This window comes from Atractosteus spatula, chromosome 15 (genome assembly GCF_055471065.1).
Source record: "Atractosteus spatula isolate fAtrSpa1 chromosome 15, fAtrSpa1.hap1, whole genome shotgun sequence".
Lineage (NCBI taxonomy): Eukaryota > Metazoa > Chordata > Actinopteri > Semionotiformes > Lepisosteidae > Atractosteus > Atractosteus spatula.
Window position 1 is genome coordinate 11,570,004 of NC_142720.1, and position 6,000 is coordinate 11,576,003.

Here is a 6,000-nt window from a genome sequence, read left to right on the forward strand (position 1 = left end):
ATACAGTACATAACAGAAAAGAGCCTTCATTGAAATATAATAAATATTCAGTATGCAATATCAATAAACACACTGATGAAAGGCAGAGAGCTTTTACTATGAAACAGGGTTTTAATACAAAATTGCCAAGAATGACGGATTTCACACAAAAGCCGTTTCAAGAGAACTCCTCTTGCTATCCTCAAAGTGCAGCAAAAAAGCTTCCTGAAGCTGTGCTATGGAGATTTCTGGCAAGGGTTTTTAATTTTTGCTGGATGCATTTATACAGTAAGTAAAATCTGTCATTTCTAGATAAGACCACGGGTTTTTAGTAACGCATAAACCAAAAGCAAACAATTGCATCCTGATTGTCTGCCCTCTCAAGTAGACAACACTAACAAATCACCTGGACAGACTGAACTAAGAGAGTGGTTTATTTATTGAATTTGTCTGTGGTGTGTTATTTGGTGAACCAAGGCTTTTACTTTTTTTTTTTGTTAACAGAGCAGTGCAGAACAACTGGAAAACAACAACATGTTAACATGCAATGAAAATGGAATGACACCAGTCGACAACAACAGAAATATAATGAAACAAAGGTGTGACTACTGCAATGTTTCTATGTCAGCACTACTCCACACCTCCACTGTCACAACACTGGTGGCCTCATCCTGAACCTGAGGGGTAGAACTCCCTCTCCATATAGGACATATATAGGACACACACGAGAAATATGTCTCTAAACATTTTACCTATGCAGACACCCCCAATACAGCATAAAAAGTGTGGGATAAACTAGCATTAAACTGATGTTACACTATATACAGTAAAGTTACCTTCAAGTGGTGTCTTATTTCACTTTCCCTTTAATAGTGTTGAACATAGGCATGAAAAGGGCAGACTGACAAAACTGGAAGTGAAATCTTGCTCATGTCTTTGAAAGTTTATTTACTATTGCCTTGTTTTGCTTTTTTAAACGGTTACAATGTCATTCAGATATATATTCCTATGCAAAACACTACACATTGCACAAACAGTACACCTGTAAGATTTAGCTTATGAGAATGTGCGAATGTAAAATGAGTTTTCAGAGATATATGTTGCTTTCTCTTCCAAAACAAGGCTGTTTCAAGGTTAGTTTGCAATATCAGTGTATCAAACGCACTCTAAAAGTGTTCTAAAAGCGCTTTAAAGGAACCATACTTTTATATAAAAAGAGAAATGCACAGTCAATTTAAGAAGTGGAATAGCCACTTATGTACTGTATTTCTCACTTCTCCCAGCTATGACCCCCACGTCTGCACACAGGGGAGAATAAGGAAGTGTAGAGAGACTCCTCCGACCTACTCAGCTTTGAGCCATTCACATTTTAACACATTACAGGCAATACCTGTAATGTATTACGTATATGTATTGGAGGAGAGGAATGTCCCTTAGAGATAGCACCACATGCCTGCAATCATTTGGGAGGCTGAAGGGGTCACTGTGTCACTGAGAGAGTTCTTGCAGACTAACCCCAAACTACCCTTGACACCACTCACCCTACTAAGCCATAGTTAATATTATATTTTTATTTATTCTGCAGGCAGACAATCCTCTGATTATATGCAAAAAATATAGTATAGATTCTGGCACGTATACCGTATCTTGAGAATGATCATCAATGCTAATCGTTTCAGGAAAGGAGGTCACACACAGAGATATATATTTTTTCAATAAATGCTTTATTGAGAAATTATGCAATTTATTATACTTGAAAGGCAATGTAATTAAACACTTTGGACTCTGGCTGCAAAATAATGATTTCAGAAGTCATTCGTTTCCTGCTGCTCTACACCATTGACAAAACCGCTGACTGAAAATCTGGTCTAAAGGTTTAGTCAGCATTTATAAATTTTATAGTGTTGTTTCGTCCCCATTTGCATTAATATTACCAGGATTTAGTGCAGACATTCTCATTTAAAAAAGGCCGTACTGGTTATAGTAGTACCTTTGTGCAATGAAAGTTGAAGGCCATAGCTAAGAAGTAGTACTAATCATTAGTGTCTAGGGAATCCTTGTTTGGCACAAACATGTACACTTACAGAAAGGACTCTGCGGTGGCAGTCATTCAGGATTATAATGAAATGTATACCCAGTCAGCTTTCACCCAGATTAACTGTCATGGCAGATGAATGATGTCGCATGCACAATGTTTTTCATTTTTTAAAGATATCAGTTGTAACAATTTGTACTTTATCTTGAGAAATGCTTGGCGTATATCTGTAGCCTGCAGAAAATATCAGAGTTTTCTCTTCTCATTTTAGAGTATATTAGAGATACAGACAAAGCATTGAAAAAAATAGGAGTTAATAATGAAAGAGACAAGGATTTCTCCTACCAATGACTTGTTACCACAGCACTATAAATATGAATCAAACACCGAAAACACTGCTCAGCACCAAAATTGTAGAAACCTTGTCTGGTCACTTCAATGGGCTGAAACTCGTTTGAATGGCTGAATACCACACCATTATCCAAACAGGTTAAAGACAAAGACACTGTGATCACATTTTCCTGATTCATGGATTGTTTGAACTACTGAAGGATACATAAACCTACAAATGTTAATAACTGGTTATGAATCTGAAATAATGAGAAGTCATTAACTGAGAAAATTCTGTTACCAATCTAATAAACCCTGGAAACAGCAGAAAGAATACTAAATTATTATTGTTTTTGTTGTTACCTGTTGTTTCTTTACTAAGCAGCCTTCCCAAGGTATTTGTATCTATAACATTTACTTTATTGGTAAGTACAATAGATAAGATAATGTGCAACTACAATAAAATAAAAATAAATGAATACAATTACAATATGTCTAGCACACAATAAAAGCAAGGTTCTGAAGTCTCTAGGCTAGAGTTGTAAAGGACATTGGTCATTATAAGATTACGTTCTAGTGTTTGAAGGAAAATTGTTGTTGTATGCATCAGAAGAATGTTTACTGGGTCTGTCCAAAAGGTTTATTTCACCTGGTAATTTTTGTATTTAAGAAAAACTTTATATTTTAATTAACATAAATATAAAGCTATAGCTGGGAGTACATCATCAGACACCAGAGCTTGTACTCCTGCTCAGAATCCCAAAGGGGGAAATTAACTTGATTGATTGATCTGCTTTTCCACTCAGAAAGAAAATATGATCCTAAATCTGCTTCTATTGAACTATTGGGTTCATACTATCTATTCATTTTAAGAACAATAACAACCACAAACTATTTGGCTTTTGGCAGTACAATCCGTACTAACTGCTTCTACTTTTGCTTTGTAATTCCACAACTGCTGGACCTGATGTCACACAGGTTAATATAGATTTTCCAAATGTTACTCTTGACATGAAATAATAAAATAAACCTTGATGTTAATTTTTAGATGAGGATCACCCTGCTCTTATTAGTCTTATTAGTATTGCTTTATGTTAGGTACTTCAGGATTAAGTCCCACAGATGAAGATAGTAACAACTTTTCTTGTCCACGTCAGGGTTTCAAAGGTTTTTTGTGCAACATTATTTAGGATAACACTAAATAAAGTAACCACATTAAATAATTGTAGTGTAATTATTAAGAACCATAACTTTACCAAGACCGTTTTTCTAAATAGAACATGGATTCAATATAAAATAGTATTGTCCATGATCGAAATTGTTTGGTCTTATCAAGGAAAGACAACAGTAATATTTGTTTAGAGGAAAACTACGTTACATAAACTGCTTAACTACGTTTATGAACCTAAAAATGAAACAGCTCCACAATGTGTTTTTTATATTATCTTGCTTGAAATAAACGAGTCAGAGTCCACATCCTAAATCCATGTTCCATGAATAAAAACAGTTTTGTAAATGGTAGCAACTTTCATCTTTAATCCATCATTTATTTTTAAGCATAAACATGATCTAATTTTATGAGGTGCCGTTGAGCTGGGTGACTATGTACAACTCATTTTCCACAGGCCCTTGAAAGTCAGCTATAAAATATTTTAACTGCAGCTTTCACTTCATCATTAAGGCTCTGGAAATTGTTTGCATTCATCTGTTATATTTTCCAGATGAGAACTTGAGTGATTTAATACCTTTCCATGGTCTGCACATTGTAAATTCACAACTCCTGGGAGCCCTCGTTCTCATGTTTCCTTTTGTGTGGCTCCTGTCTATCAGTGTTATTTATTTCTTTTTTAAAAGAAATTGATGAGGGCAGACAGTCTTCTTCCTTACTTGAAGACATGCAGTGCTGAGAAAAAGTTTTTGGACCCCCAATACAATTACAGGAAATACAATTTCTTACAAAGACACCCTTAAATAACCAAACAGATTTACCAATTCAATGATTTTTTAAGATTCATTGGTGTAGAAAATATAAATAAATGAATGATTAAGAATGTCATATAATGACCTTGTGAGTTTTGTTTTCACCATACAGTTAGTCGAAATATGTCATGCCATGATGGAAAGAAATCTCAGAAGACCTTAAAAAAGATTTGTTTATGCTCACCAATCTGGAGAGGGTTACAAGCCAATTGTGAACATCTGGGGCTCTACCCATGTACTGTCAGACAGATAGTCTACTAATGGAAAATATTCAAGAGAATGGTGATTCCACACAGGACTGGTCGTACATGTTACGATCCCTGCCTCCCGGCAACGGAGGAGGCAGAAGTAGGCGTAGCCCCTATCCATCAGTTCACCTATTAGTTTTCCCATTCACCACCACACCCCCGTCTCATCCTACTTAAACACCTGTCCTTCCCTACCTCGTTGCTCAGTATTGGTTTTTCCTTTTGAGCTTCCCGGTTGCGCTACTCCTACTTCTACCCTGTGTTCGTCTTGGCTTTTGGTTTGCGGCTTTTCCCTTTGGACTTCGGCTTTTCGGATCTCGGTTTGGCTTGGTTACTTTCGCTCTGTTTCGGATCACTGGCTACCCCTGGATTATCGTATTGCTCTACGGACTACGACTTCGGATCACGCTTCGGCTTCGGTACTCGTTCCCTTTCGGATATCTGGCTTCCCCTGGACTCTCGGCTCGTTCCTACGATTACGGCTTGCTTTCGGATTACGGCTTGGCTTTGTTCGCTCCTGCAAGTGGGTTCACTCACTGGTTCGGTCCCTTGTACTGAATCCCTAACAGAATACTGAGCCATTTAACATGGACCCAGCGGAGCAAGAGGAGATTCGCTCGGCTCTGGATCAGCACGGACAAGCCTTACTCCAGCTCCAGGCTTCTGTCCAACAGATCTCTGCGCACCTGTCTGCAATGCCACCCATCGGCAATCGAGGAAGCAACGCTGGAGCTGCCGCTTCGGCTCCGCCCCCGCCAGCTCCTACACCTGCCCCTCGGCCTCTTCCACTAACTCCACCTGACAGGTTTGACGGCAACCCTACGAAATGTCGGGGCTTCTTAGCACAGTGTGCGCTGGTTTTCAGGCTCCATCCGGAAACTTTTTTTTCTCCTCAGGACAAGATCGCCTTCATAGTTTCACTGCTAACCGGCCGCGCTTTGGAATGGGCTACTGCTCTGCTTGATCGCGGGGCTCCTGAAATTCAGGATTATGATCTCTTTTTAGGAAAATTTAAGGGGGTTTTTTGTCATCTCGTACTTGGTCAAGACTCTGCCTTCCGCCTCTCCTCCATCCACCAGGGCCGCCGGTCTGTACAAGACTATGCTATAGATTTTCAAGTAGCAGCAGCGGAGACTCACTGGAACGACGAGGTCCTTATTTTTCTTTTCCGTCAAGGACTCAGTGAAGAAATAAAGGACCGTCTGGTAAATATGCCGCAATTGGGCAGTACCTTGGAGGAAGTAATTTCACAAGTGTTGGAATTGGATATCAGAATTCGTCAAAGGAGTGCTGAAAGATCTCGGACCCCAATATTAAAGGCTCCTCGGCTATCTCCTATCAGATCTTTCGACTCAGATCAACCTATGGAAGTAGCCCGCACCCAGTTAACCCCTGAAGAGCGAGAGAGGCGCCAACGAGAGGGTCGCT